Source organism: Rhineura floridana, chromosome 1, assembly GCF_030035675.1.
Source record: "Rhineura floridana isolate rRhiFlo1 chromosome 1, rRhiFlo1.hap2, whole genome shotgun sequence".
In the NCBI taxonomy this organism is placed as follows: domain Eukaryota; kingdom Metazoa; phylum Chordata; class Lepidosauria; order Squamata; family Rhineuridae; genus Rhineura; species Rhineura floridana.
In genome coordinates, this window is record NC_084480.1 from 79807333 (window position 1) to 79819659 (window position 12327).

Below are 12327 nucleotides of genomic sequence, written 5' to 3' on the forward strand. Positions count from 1 at the left end.
TGTTAGGATAGGTGAAACTGATCTGGGGGAGGGGAGGAGGAGGGCAGGAAGGGGCAGGGGAGGAAGGAAGGGGGAGGGGAGGGGGCACTGGGCAGAGGGAAAGCCCCTTTTCTTTCCAAAAGGAAAACATTGTGAACTGTATCATTCTTTTTCAGCATTTCTCCCATCTTTTTATTCTACAGCAGGCACATGTAGCCTCCCACTCAAATTTAAACCAAAGCTGTCCTTGGTCACATCCACACCAAACCTTTATTTCACTTTACACAGTCATGGCTTCTCCCAAAGAATCCTGGGAAGTGTAGTTAGTGAAGGGTGCTGAGAGTTGCTAGGAGATGCCCTGTTCCCTTCACAGAGCTTCAATCAGAGCAGCTGACTATTAAATTACTCTGGCCGCTGGAGCTCTGTCAGGGGAATAGGAGTCTCCTCTCAGCCCCCTTCACACACTACACTTCCCAGGATTCTTTGGGGGAAGCCATGACTGTCTAAAGTGAAATAAAGATCTGGTGTGGGTGTGGCCCCCTGATTAGGCAAGCCCAGCAGCTGTGAGTCTGGCTTTTAGAACACTGACAGTTGGTTCTTACTGAGCATGCCCAGCCTTATCATTCAGTTCGATGCTATATTTCTTAAATTAATTAAAAATCAGCCAGGAATTTTTTTTAACTTTTAAACTGCAGAAGATGGTCAGAGTATGAGGCAAGGTGTGTAATAGGATTACAGGTACTCTGTGAACATGGCTGATTTTTAATTAATTTCAACAAATTGTGAGAACTCTGACAGAAAAAAATCCAAAAGGTTTTTTTCTCTCTCTTTTTACATGTTGAACTCTCGATTCTCTCTGACTGTTTCGTGAATCACCAAGAAAAGTTGGAGGGTTGTTAAGCAAGCGTTTCTGAGTTCAGGTCTATAAGTTTTGTAAGGTTTTGTTTTGAAATGAGCTTATTGGAAGCATCAGAGTGTCATGGGGGATATTTTCAGTGTAATATTGCGGAATGCAAAAACTCCATACTGACTATAGTATGCAGCCACTCTCATGGCTGTATAATACAAAATACATTTTAGCTAAAGACTAAAGCAATCTTTTTCACTTGCATCACTGCATATTTTTGTAAGAGCCTCCATCTTGCTTAGTGCTTAAAAGTTGTGTACACAGCTTGGAGAAGAGAACAAAAGCATTGGCAGAAATTGGGGCCAAGGAGATAAATGTTGGGCTCTGAGGTAAACAACATTTATAGGCTTCTGCCTACCATTTGTCTTTACTGACGGATTGCCTTGGGTAGATGAATATAGAAGGAGAAAATGTCAAATGTATTTCTCCATTTTCTGTTCAGCTGCAATTCAGAGCATTTGGTTTTGCTTTGCTATAATGTTGAATAAGACTTCATGTGGTATAGTATCTAAAGTTAGACTGGAAAACTCAGGTTCAAATCCATACTCAGCTTTGAATATTTCCTACACTGCAGTCTTACACTCGCTTACTTGCAGTTACTGAACCTTCTGATTAGACATGTGAATGCCCTGTTAGAGGACTTTGGCAAGTCGCTCTCTCTCTGCCTAACTTTCCATGGGCTGTTGTGGGATTATAAAACTCTGAATCCTTTTGAAACAAGCTATACACACTTAAGGTGTACAAATATTGTTGTTCTTGGTATATGCAAAATGACCTTCTTTCCAGGCTTTTATATAGCATCATACTTAATAGCCTTTGATTTTAAAGTTATATTCTTCGACACTCAAATTTGTGATACAGATTTGTCCATCTGCCTCAGTAGGGGCTGAAGGAATCACTTTTGCAATTTCTTCTGTGAGAATAAGAAAGATTTGTTTCCTCTTGTTAATACAATTCTGATTTCATTTCCTTTGTAATATCTCTGGGGATGGGAAAATAGCAATCAGAGTTGTGTGTTCTTATGTCGTGCTTATGATACGGATGGAATACTATGAGGTTCTTTGAGTTGTTTGCCACCGTGGGCAACTTTGGAAGGAAGAGTGGGATAGAAATGTAATAAATAAGTCAGCCATTCAGGGCAGAGATAACCCAAACTTCATAGAAGAGTAGATTTTGGGGAAACATGCTGGTTCTAACCTGAGTATGAATTCACACATCCACATGTACTAAGTCAGAAGATGATAAGCATAAGGCAGAACTACTGGAGGCTAAGTGGGTCATTTAGAAGATATCCAATAGCCATTAAGAAGGAAATGTTATTTTCTATAAATGGAACAAAAATAAGTGATAGGAATTGCAATTTGCTTGAATTTTAGAAACTTCAAAGAGCATCTCTATATCTAACTATCAAGGCCCATAAATGCTGCACATTTGTTTATTTTAATATTCATATTATTTAACACTGTAAATAGAAATCATAAATACATTACTGTTTATATGGAACTTTAACCATTTCAAATATATTGAGACTACTAGTCTTCACCCACTTTTAAAAACAGTCCATTTTTTAATAGTAGTATGATTTAAGGATATGGGTATATATGGTTATGATGTCTGAATGGATATTTTTGAAACAGGAACTGAAGAATGGACTCAGGGTTTTTAAAATTAAAATAAAATATGGAGAAACTGAATTTGGAGTATTATTAAAATTATTCCTATGGAAGGGAATGAAATGTTTTATCCTCATTTACAAATGCAACCATACCAGAAACTTTAGAAATATGTTAGTATGACTGTACCAGCCATAATTTATTTACAGTCCATCAGCCACAAATAAAATACAAAGTTACAGAATATAAATGTTTGTTAAAAGATAGGAAAAACAAGTAACCATGGATTGCCTAAGCAAAATAGCTACATTTAGGAATGCTGTAACTTGTTCTGTGATTAAAAAATTAGTTAGCAGAGGTCCTGATGATTAACCTTTGAAGGACTGTGTAACGGGCTATATCAGAATTTCTCCAGCCCCCTGGTAAAAACTGCATTTTAAAAGAACTTGCAAATCTGACTCCAGCTCTTCATTATTATGACAGTAACTCTATTATATCTGTCCTCTAAAAGTTTTGAGGGTAAGGCATTAAAATATGCCAAGGAAACAGCTTTCCTGCATTTAGGAATAGTTTAAATACAGCATCCAATTCTATAATTGTTGTTATGAGCCTTCAAGTAGATTACGACTTATGGCAACGCTATGAATTAGCGACCTCCAATAGCATCTGTCATGAACCACCCTGTTCAGATCTTGTAAGTTCAGGTCTGTGGCTTCCTTTATGGAATCAATCCATCTCTTGTTTAGTCTTCCTCTTTTTCTACACCCTTCTGTTTCTCCCAGCATTATTGTTTATTCTAGTGAATCATGTGTACTCATTATGTATCCAAAGTATGATAACCTCAGTTTCATCATTTAACTTCTAATAATAGTAATGGTTTAATTTGTTCTAATACCCAATTATTTGTCTTTTTCACAGTCCATGGTATCTCCAAAGCTCTCCTCCAACACCACATTTCAAATGAGTTGATTTTTCTACTGTCTGCTTTTTTTACTGTCCAGCTTTCACATCCATACATAGAGATCGGGAATACCATGGTCTGAATGATCCTGACTTTAGTGTTCAGTGATACATCTTTGCATTTGAAGACCTTTTCTAGTTCTCTCATAGCTGTCTTCCCCAGTCCTAGTCTTCTTCTGATTTCTTGACTATTGTCTCCATTTTGGTTAATGACTGTGCCAAGTTATTGATAATCCTTGACAAGTTCAGTGTCCTTGTTGTCAACTTTAAAGTTACATAAATCTTCTGTTGTCATTACTGTAGTCTTCTTGATGTTCAGCTGTGGTCCTGCTTTTGTGCTTTCCTCTTTAACTTCCCTACCATTTTTTCAAATCTACTGGTTTCTGCTAAGAGTATGGTATTGTCTGCATATCTTAAATTATTGATATTTCTCTCTCCAGTTTTTACACCTCCATCTTGGTCCAATCCTGCTTTCCTTATATGTTCTGAGTACAGATTAAACAAATAGGGTGATAAAATGCACCTCTGTCTCACACCCTTTCCGATTGGGAACCAATTGGTTTCTCCATATTCTGTCCTTACAGTAGCCTCTTGTCCAGAGTATAGGTTGCGCATCAGGACAATCAGATGCTGTGGCACCCCCATTTCTCTTAAAGCATTCCATAGTTTTTCATGATCTACACAATCAAAGGCTTTGCTGTCATCTATAAAGCACAGGGTGATTTCCTTCTGAAATTCCTTGGTCCATTCCATTATCCAACATATGTTTGTGATATATGTCTGTGGTGCCTCTGCCCTTTCTAAATCCAGCTTGGACATCTGGCATTTCTTGCTCCATATATGGTAAGAGCCTTTGTTGTAGAATCTTGAGCATTACTTTACTTGCATGGGATATTAAGGCAATAGTTCAATAATTACTGCATTCCCTGGGATCCCCTTTCTTTGGAATTGGGATGTATATTGAATGCTTCCAGTCTGTGGGCCATTGTTTAGTTTTCTATATTTCTTGACAAATTTTTGTCAGACTTTGGACAGATATAGTCTCAGTAACTTGTAGCAACTCTATTGGCATGCCATCTGTTCCTGGTGATTTGTTTCTTCCAAGCATTTTAAGAGCAGCTTTCACCTCACATTCTAAAATTTCTGGTTCTTGATCATATGGTTCCTCCATGAATGAATCTGTCATCCTGTCATCGCTTTTATAGAGTTCTTTAGTGTATTGCTTCCATATTCCTTTTATTTCGTCTCGGTCAGTCAGTGGGTTCTCCTGCTGATTATTCGACATCCCTACTCTTGGTTTGAATTTCCTTCTCATTTCTCTAATCTTTTGGAATAGGGCTCTTCTATTCCTTATACAATAACTATTGCAATAGTTCTCTTTGTCCCTACGTACTAGTCGCTGTATTACTGCATTTAGGGTTCTAACCGTGTTTCTGTCTCCTTTTGTTTCTTCAGTCATCCATTGAGGTCTTTCTCTCTTTTTAACTATTGTTTTTTTTGCATTCTTCCCTGATAATGTCTCTGACTTCACTCCATAGTTCTTCTGGTTGTCTGTCAACTAAGTTTAAAGCCTCAAATCTGTTCCTTACTTGATCTTTATATTCTTCTGGGATGTTATTTAAATTGTATTTTGGCATTAAGATTGCTTTGTTGTTGCTCTTTAGCTTTATTCTGATTTTCGATACGACCAGTTTATGATCTGTACCACAGTCAGCTCCTGGTCTTGTTTTCTCAGAAAGTATGGAACTTCTCCATCTTCTGCTACCAATTATATAATCAATTTGATTCCTATATTGACCATTTGGTGATGTCCATATGTACAGCCATCCTTTTGGTTGCTCCAAAAATGTGTTTGCAAGAAACAAAGAATTAAGACTTGGCAAACCTAATGACTGAAGTGGAGGATGACAAGGCCCCTGGGATGCCTCATACAACTCTTGTAGGTCAATATCTATTAGCCTCTGTTATTAGTAGGTTTGGGTTGAACACAGTTCATAGATAAAAGACGGCTCAATGAATACAACTTTTTGCAACAAAGTCCAGGCACACGTTTATGACTCTGTCATCACCTGGAATACAAGGACTTTGAAATAAGCAAAAGACAAAAGCACCTCCAAAAGGGAATAGAATATATCCAAGCCAGGCTGTTCCAAGAATTTAAACCAGTTTCTAGATTAAGAGTAGCACCAACAATACATCTGAGCAAGCCAAATATAAATTTGAGAAAATTGGGTTTACTTCTCTTCGAGAGATTTTAAGTCATGGAAACTAAATGGGTGTTTCCAAAACAATCTGGGATACAATTTTGACTTTCACAAAATTTATTACCCACCCTTTGTACAAAAGCATAAGCACACTTATGACTCATTCTTATGCAGGATTATGTATATTTAAGCCTACTGAAGCTATGGGTGTGCATCAGATTCAAGCAAAGTGGTCTACCTCTGAGGGATTTGAGGCTTGTCAGAGACAAAGTGGAATCTGTGGCACTAGTTGAAGTGGGGGAACGCTGAGGCACTTTGTTGTACTTTGGCAACCCAGATGTTAAAAAAAAAATCCTATGAACAAGTGTCACCTAAATGCAAAATTAAATGTCACAAAATATGGGATATAAGAATTAACACCAGGGTGGGGTGATGAGGGAAGGGAGAGGGTGAATTGAGAGCTGTGTTGTGACTGTCAGGTCAAGCTTTTAATAAGAGAGAGTGATTTTACCTGGAAAGCAAATCCCTTTTAGTTCTCCCCCCACCAAAAATACAAACAAAACAAAACAAAAAACAGGTGCTTCGCATAAAAGCCCCATTAAACTAGTTGTTTGCAATTTGCAAAAATGTTTGCAATTTTACACTTGAAATTTTCAGAGCAATTGCCCACAAAACACTAGAAATGATTAAATGATTCCTATTTTTACCCACCCTAAAACTATAATGGCTGACCTTGCCTGCAAATTTCATCTACTTCTATCCCAAAATAAAAAGTTAAAGAAGCTTCCTTTTTTTTAAAAAAAGGTCAAACTTTAAAAGAATGAGAAGAGTTCTGAAACTTATTTTTAGTTGGGCTACATGCAGACAAAATGCAATGTCATACTGAATTAATTAAAATCCTTTTCCATATGATTAAAACTACATCCACTTGTTCAAAATTCCTTGCCGAATCCAGTGATTTTGCAATATATAATGTCTCCACTTATTCTCATTATGTCAATGTAATCACTAGCTTGTGGGGAGAAAGTTCAACAATTGCTGTATGTGCTATTCTGAAAATCTGTCTTGTGCTGAGAATCCTAGTCCCTGCTTTATTGAAGGGGGGAAATGTTGCTACCTAACACCCCTGGTAGAGACAGAGACCCAAAATAGCTGCAGGGAAGTGCTATAGATTCTCTCTTGGCTCCTTGAATCAACAGAATTTTTAACTAAGTTCCAATTACAGAATATTAATTATTAATGATAATAAGTGAGCTGTAAAGAATGCACATTTGCTTTCTGATCTCAGGCAGCTGGAAGGTTCTGCAACCTTTCAAAACTTTAAAGTCAGCATCTTTCAAATCAACCTAGAATGCAGCCAGGTTTGCAGGTTGTTTGTAAGATAATAGAAGTGTCAGTGCTGTGGCATGTGTGTGTTTGTTTCATTTATTCCAGCCATGCCAGACATAAGCGAATCCCTGCTCCCCATTTTAATTCTTAGACTATCCCTGTGGGATTGGACAGGGCTTGGTGATAGAGAACATCCATGTGCAAGTTTAATTCCTGGCATTTCCAATTCACAGATATCAGGTAGCAGAGCTGGTCAAGACCTGTGCCAGGAGCTGAACTGATGGCACTGAACCAGATTGATTAATGATTTATGGTAAAGGTGTGCATGGGCCTGAAGAGTCACCTTGTATATGTATCTGTCTTTTTTTAAAACTGAGTCATTCTGTGCTCTCTCCACTTCGACTTGTGTTTTGGATTCCAAGCCATTCTATATCAAATGGAGCTCTGTGTTCCTTATTCAGTATAATGGGGAATCTAAAAATGGCAATAACTTTTCCCCTCTTCAGTGCTCCTCAGGCAATATTTTGTTGGTGCTGCCACCACCGAATGCTGCCTGGTTGGTGCTGATCTGTGACAGGGTCTTTTCAGTGGTGGATCCCTATTTGCGGAATCATTATTATATTATATTATATTATATTATATTATATTATATTATATTATATTATATTATATTATATTATATTATATTATATTAATCATTAACTTTCAGGAGTAATTTGAAAACATTCCTGTTTACCCAGGCATTTGATGGCTGAAAGGGCTGTTTCTTGCAGTTAGAAGATTACTGATGAACAAATGTTTTTAAGCTGTGCTTTAGATTTGTTTAGAATTTTTAAACTGTATTTTACAATATTATAATTGTATTTTAAAATGTTCTTAATTTTAATTGTGTTTTGGAATGTTTGTAACTGTTTTTAGCATGTTTTTCATTTTCTTCTTAAATTGTTTTAACAAGTATACTTGCCAGCCTGGGCTCCTCTGGAAGAAAGGGTGGGATATAAATTTATTATTATTATTATTATTATTATTATTATTATTATTATTATTATGGACAGCCTCACTTCTTGCATAGCCCATAGACCTATAGAAACATAGCAATACAGGAAAGTAGAACTATGAGGGACAGACAAGTACAGAACAACAGAACATAACAAGGCTTTGTGGCGGTGCTGATCCAACTTAGGGGGGTAGGCAGAAATCCTGATTCACCTTATTATTTAGTCCACACTCACAGTTGATGTGAATCTCTAGTATATGGTAGCTTCATATATTCTGTGAGGTAAGTTAGGTTGAGAGAGTGATTGGCCATCTGGATGTTAAATGAACTTCTTGACTGAATCAAGATCTCAACCAGGCTCTACACACAGACCCTTAGATGGTAGGACAATGAAGAAGTCAGAGCGAAATATGTTATGGCAAGTGTGGGAATAAAGTAAACAGAATTTTCAGCTTATCATTATAGTTCTGGATGTTACTGAGTTCAAGAAATTTCTTCTGCGCTCCCAACATAATCAGGAATGCTGTGGTCACAACTTGGTTCCTCCCTCCCCAGGAAGTTGTGCACCTCCATTGTTTTCAAAGAGGCATGTAGAATTGGCCAGATATATGTGCCTTATTTCCTTGTTTAGACTGATTTATACTTGACCTTCTGCCAAGTTAGAGGGGGCCTGGCCAAGATGAACTCCTGATGAACTCCTCTCTGAGATATTGCACTGCCCTACAAAGTTGTTAAAATGCAAACACAATTTGGGTTGGTCTTTCATAGTGCAATCCACTTCCTGTGTAGCTTGGAAGAATTTAGTAACATGTGCCTCTGAGTGTATGGTGAGTGGTGACCACACATGCAATCAGTCCAAGTAATAATAGAAGACACTGGAGACTATTCTGCAGAAGTTAGTGCCATTATTCCACAATTATGTTTGGAGTTTTTTTAGTGTAAATTTTGCAAAGTGTTGCTGTACTTCACATGTTCACAGAAACAGAAACAAAAGAAAATGATTTCCTATAGGAAACTTCACTAAAATTGCAAAGTAAATCAGGCATATTTAAAGTGACATATTTAAAGTAAACTATATCAACTGTCTTAATAATGTTGCTTCCTCCCTGCTAAGACAAGATCAGCACAGCATGTCTTCTTTCTATTATTTGGGCTGATTGCAGGTGTTGCCTTTTCAATTTAACATTGCGGAATGTGAAAAATCCACGCTGGCTGTATAATAAACCACCGCTTATTCGGGCCTTTAATTTACACATTGCAAATGTGGCTTTATCACAAGCATGGATAAATCCCTGTATGCTAAATGTGGGCTGTAATACTACTGTATATCTGGTTTCCTGTGAAAAAGCAGCATTTAACTCAGTGAGACTTGTATTTGAGCAGATTTGTAAAGAATTGCATTGTTAAGTACTTAAGAAGAGTCCTACTGGATCAGGTCAAAGATCTGGTTAGGAGTACCAACAGCAGAGCTGCTGAGACACCCTTCAGATGCTGCCATCACTGCTGCTTCTCTGGATAGGGCTGGGGCAGAGTAGTGGTGAGATCAGCACTGCATGGTTGCATTGATGGGAGCACTCCCATTGGTGAAACTGTATGGTCCCAACCTCTCCCCTCTGCAGCCCCATTCAGGTAAGCAGTAGCAACACAGGTGTCAGGAGGATGGCTCTGCTGCACCACATGCCCTGCTACTGCTAACTAGGCCAGCATCCTGTTTCCACAGAGGCCAAACTGATGTCTATAGGAAGCTCTCATAAGCCAGATATGAGAGCAATGGCCCTCTCTATTTTCCTGACTAAAAATGTTCCTGCACTTTAAAACATCTTTTTGGAATTCGACTTAGAATCCCCGGATTTGGAAGATTTTGGAAGAATCCTCTCAGCTTACCAATTGGATGTGATTGTAAAATAGTGAACCTATATTTAGGCTGTGAGCACACTCATCACCAGAACAAAGTGTTTCCATTAGCTGCACCTGGAGGGGGAACAGGTTGATCTATTTATCAGTTGTGAAATCTCTTTGAAGCTGATTTTGGTTTTTGAAAATGCACTCAAGCTGCTCCCACCAGGTTTTACAACGAAAGGGGATGGGGTTTGACTACAGTCGTGTGCCCCTGTTGTCAGAAGAGAAAAGTGGAAACACCCTGGAACCAGCAGAACAGTGAGTGTGTTTCTACCCTTAGTATTGGTGATCACACTGTTTCTGAAGATTCAGGTGTAAATGCAGATTGTCCAAACTCAGCAATTAATCACAGCCTTCCTTGTGATATATATAGCAGAGCATTATCATAGAAACAGGCTGAGCAAAAAAAGTGGACTACTATGATAGATTATTTAATGGAAAGATTTCTTGATTTTTTTCTATTTAACAATATACCAAGGTGTCTGTCTGAAGTAGGAGTTGGATTTCTTTTTAAATGAAGTTTGACTTTCCAAATGCACTCTGCAGTACTGAAGTCAACCTTTTTCCCTAAAAATGTATAAGGATTAATTTTTGTATGTAAGGATTCTTTCAGTGCCTGGATTGTAACTATTGCCAGATGCATATAAATGAGATTTGGTTTGAAGTATGGGGCAGGGCAACAAGCCTTGGCTGCAAAGCTGCAATTGTCTCCATGATAAATCTGTGAAAAGTCTGTGATCATAAATGATTAATCACTGAGCTCTTGGTAGGAAACTGGATTTGAGATGGTATGTCAGATCATCCCAGGTGTGATGGGGAAATGAGAATTATTTTGCAGGCTTCTACCTGTCTTATAAATTTCCAAACTGTGCCACTTTAGAGATGCCTTTAATGCATGTATGTATAGTGTGAAGCTGGTTCTTCCCCCGAGTACTCTTTTTAAGCAGGCACTAGTCATGTTTGCTGCCTGACTAGTGCAACTTCCGACAACAGGACATTGCCTACATATAGATTTAAATTTAATATGTAAATAGCCTGTCAGGTTAAAATCCTATGTTTTCTTACCTAGACTTATGTTTCATGGAATTCAGTGGGACATACTTTTTGAGCGGTCATGTAGAATTGCACTGTGCATTTCTTAAATATTCCTCAGATTTTTGTCTAAAATAAACTGATGTGATCCCACTGATTTCAGTGGAATTGTTTACTGATAAAGCCAAGATTCTGAACTAGCACTAAGCATCCTAAAACCACTGAAATCATCTTTTCCATGCTTTCCCCACTCCTACCCGCAGCCACAATGAACAGCAGCCATTCAACATGTACCAAAGAATTTTCTTCTCAGGCATGCTCTGAGGGACAACTTTGATGTAGAAACTAATTCTAGGAATGAGAAATGAGTTTTATCTCCTCTTGCTGTCCAGCATTGCAGCCTTTTATTTTGGCCCATAGAATTCAATAAGAGCCATTGAGACAAAGCTAGCACCTCTTTAGTTTGACATAATGTTGGGAACTGACAAGTAGATGGCTGGATCAATACATTCACAATAATCTGAGTATTCTATGTTACATGAGCAGCACCAAGGGATGGAATTTTAATTGGCTGTATGTGAATATATACATATATATGTGATTTGTAAGTTGCATCTTTTTTTTCTTTCCTCTCTTTCAGATCCTTCAAGCTAGAAGGAATGTCAACATTTGGAGGCATGTTAATCAATTTCTCCCATGGCAGTTTTAACACTGCAACTTCTTTCAGGCCATATTTAATTATAACAGCAGGGACCCCCCCCCCTTAGAGCATGGAAGCCCTTGAGCCAGAGCACAACTGATCACTGGAGTAATTGGCATGAAATCACCATCAGCATACCCAACAGCTATGCGCTGAGCCCCGACAAAAGCCACAGCCTTAAGTACCATTCACTCTGACACAGGAAAAAAGAAACAGCCATCTCCAAGGGCGGCTGTTAAAGGAGTTCAACGCTAAGAAATTGAGAACAACCAATAGTAATCATTTGATCCAGCAAGTGTCCAATTTTTAAAAAAATTAAATATATGTAGCTGAATGAAAGTATGAAGCACTTAAATAACCAAGAGAAATCAGTGCATTTACTCCCAACAAAAGATTATCATCTTTGGGTGGAAAGAGAGGACTGCTGTTGTCCCTTGTGCAACTTCAAAGCCATAGATGAAGAAAGAATGAATGATTCTCAAATGCTTAGAAAGATGTTGTTTCCTGTCCTCTGCTGAATTGAATTGAGTTCAATTGTTACAGATTGCATCTCAGTGCACTTCTAATTTTTGCACTTCCATTCAGGGGAATGATGTAGGCCATCATTTGCACAGATGGTCACATGAAACGTTTGCCCACAAAAAGATGTATCTTGAGAATATAAAATCCATCTGCAAAGGTGAAGAAAAGTTAATGCCCTTCTGTCC